Genomic DNA, 9,362 nt, shown 5'->3' on the forward strand with positions numbered 1-9,362 from the left:
CAGTTGATGAGCACCTGGGTGTTGTTCTTGACTGACTGGGTCAGCACAGAAAGTGGACCCGTGTTAAATTCCTCCTCCTCCCGCTTCTGCAGCTCCTCTGGGGTCATCTCACCCTTAAGCTTGTTGAGGAGGCTCATGGTGGCAGCTGCAACCTCCGCGTTACTCCCGCATAGCTTCGGCCTCCGGAATAAGGTTTGTTTGTTTGTTTTGTTTTGTTTTGTTTTGTTTTTTTGGTTCCTCGAATGCCTTCAGGGCACTTTTGGCCAGCGGGAGAGTTGTGAGGTTTGAACTCCAGCAACCTGAGGCTGACAGCTTTGTGGAAGCAGCCACTTAAAGGACTGAGCTAGGGCCAGGCCCACCCGCCCCACTCCTCCTTCTTAACCCTTGGGCCCACCCCGGCTTCCACACCTGGCCTCACAGCTCCATTACCTCTGCTTCCCGTGGTCCTCATTCAGTCCACTTGTCCGTAGGGGCAGGGCCCCTTCCACCCTGGCCATGTCAGCCTCACTTGCCGCGTGGAGCTCGCGCCCAGGCCTGCTGTCAACGTGGGACATACACCCCTGCTGCTCCTCCGGGGGTCGGGGGTCCGCGGGGCTGGACGATGCCCGGCCCTCACTCCCAACAAGGCTGACGCGAAGTCTGTGCCCAAGCGCCTCCCGCCGTGAACACTAACGCAACAAACTAACACACCTAACAGTCCCTGCACCAGCTCCTCTGCTGCAGCACGCATGCGCACTGCACCTACGTGCTGCAGCGTGTACGTGCACCTGTGAGAGCCTGCGGCGGGCCCTGGAAGCTGTCTATTAGATGAACAAAGTGTGGAACGCTGCTGTCACACATTGCAAAGCTTAGTTTTCAAATAGATTGTACAATAAAAGCTAGATGTGAAAATAATTTCCATATATATTTACAATTTCTGTATGTTAAACATCTTACTGAATTATGTGACCATCATAGCTAAGTGCCATGATTTTGCAGTTATGTATTTCAATGACTATAAGTACAAAGGTCATGAGGTCGAATCAATCTGGTCTTGAGGAAAGTCAGGCAATAGAGACAGTAATTCTTAGTGAATAAAATACTATTGGGCTGATCATTATCTAAGCAGAAAAAATACAATATTAGTCTTCATTATTTTATAATGAAGAGATCGCTCTCAGATAAGGAGGTAATATATTTGGTTACATTTATTCTTTTTCTTTTATTCCTCACCTGTAAAATTTCAGTTGAGTAGTTTAGCCTGCTTTCCTGAGTCATATGTTCAGCAAATACAGGGGACTTTAGAGTAGGAAAGTCAGAGTCAGCTGGAATCTCTCTAGAAAACTGTGTAGAAATGTCCGCAGTTGGGACAAAGAGGTGGAACATTTCTTGAGGCACTGGTGAGTTTCAGGGGCTCAAAATGCGTCAGCAGGAGAAAACATGTATCATTTGACAAAAGTAAAGCTCATGATATATATTATGACATGAATAGGTTGAAATTTTTAGAATTCTATATTAAGACATTTACTGATTATTCTTTTTTTTTTTTTTTTTTTTTTTTTTTTTCTTTTTGCAGAACCGGGGATCGAACTCAGGTCCTTGAGCTAGCCAAGGAAGCGCTTATTGGAATAACACTGAGCCATCTCCCCGGCACTGATTTTTCTTAATGAAAAAATATAACATTAAAGCTAAACACAGGAGATACATAAAAATAACTGACACAAAATGACACTTTGTGAACAAGTTTGTCTTACTTTTTACTCGTTTCTGGGACAAATACCCGACGCTCAAAATGAAGGAAGGAAAAGTTTATTCAGCTCACAGTCACTAGAGGGTTTAGTCCATATTCCGCCGGCGCCAGGCAAATGACAGCAGTTCATGCAGCAGAACACAAAGAGTAGAGGAGGAGTAGCAGTTCCGGCGTCCTTCAAGCCTCTGTCTTCCTTCTCCGCTGACTGCAAAGACCGGCGCTCCACAGTGAAGATCGGAGCGCCTCCAAAGAGGCCTGGCTGCGAAGGTCAAACTCCTCTGAAGACGGACTTGTCCTGCAAATGGGCAGGGCGCAGGAAGTTGAGCAGGGGGCAGGAAGCCTTTCTCAATTCCTAGGCCCTGCCCACCTGCAGGACCAGGCCCCCAAGCTAAGAACTGCCTGAGCTGAGTCAGCAAAGTTAGTTGACACAATGTATCAATTAACACAAATACCTTCAACAAATCAGTAAGTACACGCGTTAAAAAGTGCGATGTGTTGCTTTGGGCTGATGGTTGGGTGGGTGTCATTGTAGTTAAGCAGCTTTGTCATTGAAAAGTATATATTTTTTTAGTTTATTAACACAGAGTGATTACCAATGCAACTGTGTTTTATTTTATTTTATTTTTTTGTGGAACCGGGGATTGAACTCAGGTCCTTGCGCTTGCCAGGGAAGCCCTTATTCCACTGAACCATCTCCCCGGCCAGCTTTGTCATTGAATAGGAAAGTGGCACCTACTTTCCTCAATCTTTCAGGATGGAGTACGTAATAAGTATGGATTCACTGCCAACTCTCCATTGTTAACACATTTCACAGGTCTGAACCCGCGCCACGAATTGTCTCAGAAGAGTGTAGAAGCAACTCCACGTTTCCACCCCACTCTCTGCAGGACGCGTTACCCAGAGAAGATTGAGGTAGCTCTAAGCAACAGGCTTACCTCTGCCGAGACCCCGCCCAAGGAGCGGCCCCCTCCCGCGCGATGCATGCCGGGAAATGTGGCTTTCCCCTCGTGCCTCCAAAGAGCAGAGCATGCCCTGGACTACAGTTCCCAGGAAACACCGCGCCACCTTCTGCAGAGGCAGCGGCAGCGAAGTGGCCCTTGGGGGCGCTAACTGCAGCTGGGAAGGACTCCAGTCTCCTGCCGAGCTGGTGTTTGCAGCTTTGTGTGGTTCAGATCCTGAGAATCGCGCGTCCCCAGGGAAGGCGCGTAAGGGGGGATTGGAGGACCACAGCCTGCACTGCGGGCCAGACAGCTTGAAGCGCAGGATGTGATACTCTGAGGGGCGGACCTCGGATGGGAAAGAGTGTGGCGTAGGGGCGGGCCCGGGAGTTTAAAAAAGACCCGCATATAGTGGAGTGAGATTCCTCAGTGTATATACATATTTTTTATCTTTATTTTGGTGGAACTGGGGATTGAACTCAGGCCCTTACGCTTGCCAGGGAAGCACTTATTCCACTGAGCCATCTCCCCGACCCCTCAGTGCATACTGAGCCAAACCTACTTGCACTTGTGGGCCGCCAGAGTTGCCTTCCCAGAACAGAAGCAAATGCGTTCTCCGGGTCTCTCTGCCCCTCACCCCGATACACCTTATACTCTGAGCCAGGACAGTCCACCATCTTTGAGATAGAGACCACTCCCGCGGGCTTTTTTCTTCCAAGATGGGCGGAAGTTGGACTTTGGTAGAGTGGAGGAGGAGGGAGGAGAGAGCTAGTGTTCGGGAATACTGCTAAGTGAGGTTTTGGTACCTATAGCAGTGTGCCATGGAGGAGCGCAGCCGGCCCCGGAGCAACGACAGGCAGAGTCCTGGAGCAGGTGCGCATCCTCCCCAGCAGGCGCCTGCCCCTGGGCGCAGCCCAGCTCTGGCCTCCACTGCATGCCTCCTCATGCTGTCAGTGCTCCTCCCGTCCCTCCCTGCCTCTGCCCACCTGTGCACAAGCTGGCTGCAGGCCCGCCCTCCGCAGTCCTCCCACTGGCAGCTGTACTTCTCTTTCTCCTTTCCCTCCTCTGTCATGTCAGCTGGTGCCTGTGGCATCAGGACAGACATGCTGGCCTGCAAAATGCAAGTTTAATGCCCACAACTATGACACACGTTTCACTTCACACATATCATTCATGTATAAGAGCAAGCCTTACTTAAAAAAAAAGATATTTTCTTTCCTTTGTCATAATCTATTTAATTGAAAAAAATGTAAAATATAGGACATACTAAATAACACTGAAGGCTGCTGGGGGCGGGCCGGCTGAGCAACGCGAGCCCCGCGTCCGCGGGTGGCTGGGCGTGGGCGGGCGCCCTAGGGCGCTTGTTGCCGCGGCTCTGGTTCCGTTGCGGCGGCTCCTGGGCTCGGGACTTCTGCCTTCTCCGGGACGGCCGGAGACCGAGGCCAGCCCCGGCTGGGCGCGCTCCCCCGACCGCTTCTTTCCACGCTCCCGGACTCGTCAGCAGAAAAGAAGTTTATCTTCCTACCTAAAACGATGCAAATAACTGGGTTACTCACAAAAGACAACAAAATGAATACCGAAGACTGATGAGTAGAATCAGTAGGAACGTGATTTTGGCCCTTTTCACACTGTCGAGCTTTGTTTGCATTTCTTCTGTTTCAGTTGTACTACTACAAGCACTATTTATCAGCAAAGCGTGCAGTTAAAACATTTCTTATGCTGACATCCAGCCAAAATGTACCAGTGTTCCTTATTGATCCTTTGATTCTGGAGTTGATTAATAAAAACTTTGAACATGTCAAAAACATTTCTTATGGCTCTGCTTCAAAATGCAAGTTTTTCTGTGTTCAAAGAGACTTTAGGACATTTGCACTACAGTATCATCTATGGAAGAATGAGGAAGGGTGGTTTCCCGTAGCCGAGAATATGGGATTTCAGTGCCTGAAGACCGAAAGCAAAGACCCGCGGCTGGATGGGATAGACTCGCTGTCTGGCACTGAAATCCCGCTGCACTGCGTCTGCAAGTGGGCCACCCACGCCATTCACCTGGTGGTCCTTCACGGGAGAAGTGGAAACTACCTCTGGCATGGCCGTCTGCGACTCAAGAGGCACGTTGACCGGAAATTTGTTCCTTTTCGAAAGTTACAGTTTGGTCATTACCCTGGAGCTTTTGACAGCAGCACCTCGATGACAACACTGCGGAAGCGATGGCCTTTCAGAAGAGCGCTAAGGAATTACTGCAGCTGGCAGCCAGAACACTGAACAACCTGGGAGTCTGATTCTGGCTGAGCAGCGGCACTTGTCTGGGATGGTATCGGCAGTGCAGTATCATTCCTTATAGCAAAGATGTCGACCTAGGGATTTTTATACAAGATTACAAATACGAGATTATTTTAGCATTTCAGGAGGCAGGACTTCCACTCAAACACAAGTTTGGGAAGGTGGAAGACAGCTTGGAGCTATCCTTCCAAGGAAAAGATGATGTAAAACTTGACATTTTTTCCTTCTATGAAGAGACAGATTATATGTGGAATGGAGGCACTCAGGCCAAAACAGGAAAAAAATTTAAATACCTATTTCCCAAGTTTACACTGTGCTGGACTGAGTTTGTGGACATGAAGGTCCGTGTGCCGTGTGAAACCGTTGAATACATTGAAGCCAACTATGGCAAGAGCTGGAAGATTCCCATAAAGACATGGGACTGGAAGAGCTCTCCACCCAACGTGCAGCCCAATGGAATCTGGCCTATTTCCGAATGGGACGAGGTGATCCAGTTATACTGAAATACTAAGTGGAAATGGGAGAATTTCTCTTCTGGAAAAAGAAAAGTGAGGAACTATTTAAGAGATCCACACCTACTCCCCAAGTGTAAGTGAGAGCATCACCACGAACAGGACATCTGAGGACAGAGTCATAACTCCTGAGCCTTCTGATTGAGTTCTGTAACAGCATTTATCGTGCAATTTCTGTGTGCCAAGTGAAATGGAGATTACAGTGGAGAATCAGGTGCAAGAGCAAATATCCACCTCTTTTTCCTATGCCTTTTGTAAGCACCCCAACTTCCCTTTCAGAGAAACTCCCCTATCCTTTGAAGAGCTGAAGTAGAATAATATATATTTTATAGTAGTTTTTTAAATGTTAAATAATGTTTAGACTAGAAAATGAATTCATCAGGCAAAAGCTAAGGAAGGATATACTAGTTAAAAAGAAAAAACTGTTCTTGTCCTCCGGGTGTGAGCTGGTGTGTTATTACTGTGTTTAAGGTTGTAAAGTCTGGGCTAATCGTGAAGTGACCAGACTTATGTGGCATCAAGGAAAGATGCCAACAGATTGATTTTATAAGCAAATCTGATGTGAAATTGATTTGGAACCCAGGGTTAGTCTGTAAGGGAAGGTAAGAACCTATTTCCAGCCTGTCAAGTACATTTCCATACACTTAACTGTTTTCATATTTGAAGTGAGAAGATCGCTGATGCCTGTGCAATGCTGAAATTCCCATCCGTTGTGCGAATATTTTCTCTGACCTCCTTTGGCACTTGTTGACAAATCATCCAAGCAAGACTGTGCTACCAGACTTGATTTTGAAAGAGTTGTTATTTCACAAAACTTACTTTCCTTATTTTATTCTCAACCACTCTGTTTCAATAAGAATATGAACTATTCATGGACATTTCATGTTTTCTGTATAATCCATGCACTTCCAATTTTAACATTAATGCTAATGTTAATAGAATACCTTTCATTTTCTAATAAATAAATAAATAAATAAATAAATAACACTGAAATGACCACAAGGCACAGACACCCGTGGATGACAATGTCCTGTGTCATTCCAACCTAGATGCAGATGTAGGTGAACACCAAGTTGGACTCTGTCATCATCAGCCCGGCCAAGGTAAGGCCCAGCGCCTCCAGGACAGCCCTGGTCTTTGCCCTGGGTATATCACCTTCCAGGCCTAGGAATTTCAGCAATACCGCGGTTCACCAACTCGACTCTCCTTGATTCTGGTCACAGACCGAACTGAATGAGAAGTGGATCAGATTTCCCCATAAGGGCAACATTGAGCCTAATCATTAAATTTGAGTTGGTTCTTGTCCGACTTGGTTTGTGATCAGAATCGTGACAAAATGAAACGAGAACTGAAGGACCACAGTAAGAGCATCGCAGTGACATCACAGGAATATAGGGACCAGCCAGGCATGGTGGGCACAGCCCGGAATCCCAGCTACTCATGAAGTTGAAGCAGAAGGATCCATAATTCACAGCCCAGCTGGGCAAGTTAATGAACGCTTATGTCAGAAATAAACATGGAGTGGGCCAGGGAGATGGCTCAGCGGAATAAGTGCTTCCCTGGCAAGCGCAAGAGCCTGAGTTCCATCCTTGGTTCCAACAAAAAAATAAATAAAAATAAATAAAAATAAAAAATAAACATGGAGTGTGTCTCAGTAGTATGCTTAAGGTACTAGGCTCAATCTCCAGCACCCAAAAAGAAAGAATTAAAATCATAGTCACAGGGGCTGGAGAGATGGCTCAGTGGTCTAAAGCACCTACTTAGAACAAGCTTAGCAAAGCCTCAGGGACCGCGGTTCAATCCCCCAGCACCACATCCCAGCCAGCCCCGCCCCCTGGTGGGCTGAGCTGGCCACACACACACACCTCTCTCTCTCTCTCTCTCTCTCTCTCTCTCTCTCTCTCTCTCTCTCTCAAATAAATAAAAAAAATTAAAAAAGTAGTCACAGCCAGACACTTATAATCCCAGCTCTCATGAGCCTGAGGCAGGAGGAGCCTTGCAAGCGTGAGACCAGCCTGAGCTACAAAGTGAGCTCAAGCCTAGCCTGAACTGCATAGCAAGACCCTCCTCAAAAAGAAAAATAAGAAAAACAGTCACCATCCTTGTATCATCCAAGGCACTTTATACACATTTTTCTCAGTGAACCTAGAGTCTCATAACAAACGTTTTTGGTTTGTTTTTTGATGTGTTTTGTTTTGGCAGAACCGGGGATTGAACTCAGGCCCTTTCGCTTGCCAGGCAAGTACTTATTCTGCTGAGCTGTCTCCCAGCCCCTGCGTTTTTGGTTTAAGTTTTTTGAGAGTCCATGCTGGCCTTGAAGTCACTATGAAGCCAAGGGTGGCCTTGAACTCATGACCATGGTGAGCTTCCTATCTCAGTCTCCTGAGTGCTGGAATTACAGGTGTGTATCGCCCTACCTGGCATGACAGACGTTTTAGAAATGCTGTGGGGCTGGGGTGCAGCTCACTGGTAGAGCACTTGCCTCCTGCTTGAGGCCCTGAGTTCAATCCCCAGTACCACACACACCAAAACAGAAAAGAACCTGAGGTTCAGAGATGGGCCCGCTGCAGTTGTGCGGCTTGTGAGGAGCACCCAGCCTGGCCTCAGGCCTCTCTGCCCGTTCTGGCAGACCCAGCGCCAGTGCCCCTCTGAGAGGCAGGGCAGGCAGGGTGACCCCGTGGGCTGTGCACCAAGCCTGGGGCAGCTCAGGAGGTGACGGAACGCTTGTGCCTTCCCTAGGAGCCAGCAGAGCGGCAGGTCAGGGCCAGCGAGCTGCGGGCTAAGGAGGAGCAGCTGGCGCAGGAGCGGCAGGAGCTCCAGCTGCAAGAGGAGGAGGTCAGTACCACAGCCTGCAGCCTACAGCTCCTAGCCAAGGAGGTGGAGCGCATAGCGGAGGCAGTGCAGCACGAGATCAAGGTAAGATAGGCTGGGCGGCCCAGGCCGAGGCCCCTGAGTGACCCCCTAGCTCTAACCAGGGGCCTCCCTGCAGGCGGCCTCTAAGAAGCGTGAGGAAGACGAGCTTGCACTGCGCAAGCCTGGCAGGTGCAGTCTGAGCAGCTGGCCAGGTGGTAGGTGCTCCAGGCAGCCCCCGCCCCCTCTTGTGCAGCTGTCTCCTTCCCTGCTGAGTCCTTCTCTCTGGGGTTGGGGACAGGAGTAGCTGAGCCTGGCCCAGCAGAAGCCTGAGCTTGACCGCATGGGACAGGACCTGCCTTGCTGCCCCCTGGAGCTTCCTCCCAGGGCCAAGAACCCAGTGCCCTCCAGCCCGTGTGGTAAGTGGCACCAAGAGGAAGGACAAGTCTCCTCTGGGCCAGGGCAGGGTTCCAGGCAGATGCCAGCAGGACCTTCAGCCGAAGCTGGGTTCTAAAGTTCTCCTGTTACTTTGAACGGGCTGGTGGGCGGGTTGGCACTGGGGATCAGTCCCACCAGGCTGCATCCTCAGTGTGCTTTTTTTATATTTTTAACCTGAGATAGGGTCACAGTACATCACTAAGATACCCAGGTTGGGTTAAACCTGGAATCTCTGCTCTGGGATTACAGGTGCATAGTACCACACCCAGAATCTCATCAGTATTTTTGTTTGTTTTTTGGTTTGGTTTGTACTGGGGATTGAGCTCAGTCTTTGTGTTTAGCTGTCTCCTTAGATCTGTCTTTATTTTGAGAGTATCCAGTGTGCTAGGCGTAGTCATACAAGCCTAAAATTCCAATACTCAGGAGGCTGATACAGGAGCATCACCACAAATTTGAGGTTAAACTGCATTACATATGGAGACCATTGAGAGAGGGAGAGAGAGAGAGAGAGAGAGAGAGAGAGAGAGAGAGAGAGAGAGAGAACGAAGGCGTAGATTAGAGGACTCAATGATTTTCCTGTTTCAGTCTCCCAAGTGCTGGGATTACAGGTGTGCG

At 48.7% G+C, this 9,362-nt stretch overlaps 1 pseudogene; it reads left to right on the forward strand.

Annotated features, from left to right (window-relative positions):
* Positions 1-4,253: 4,253 nt before the first annotated feature.
* On the forward strand, positions 4,254-6,408 carry LOC101593039 (annotated as a pseudogene).
* Positions 6,409-9,362: the final 2,954 nt, after the last annotated feature.

This window comes from Octodon degus, unplaced genomic scaffold, assembly GCF_000260255.1.
Source record: "Octodon degus isolate 3935 unplaced genomic scaffold, OctDeg1.0 scaffold00033, whole genome shotgun sequence".
Lineage (NCBI taxonomy): Eukaryota > Metazoa > Chordata > Mammalia > Rodentia > Octodontidae > Octodon > Octodon degus.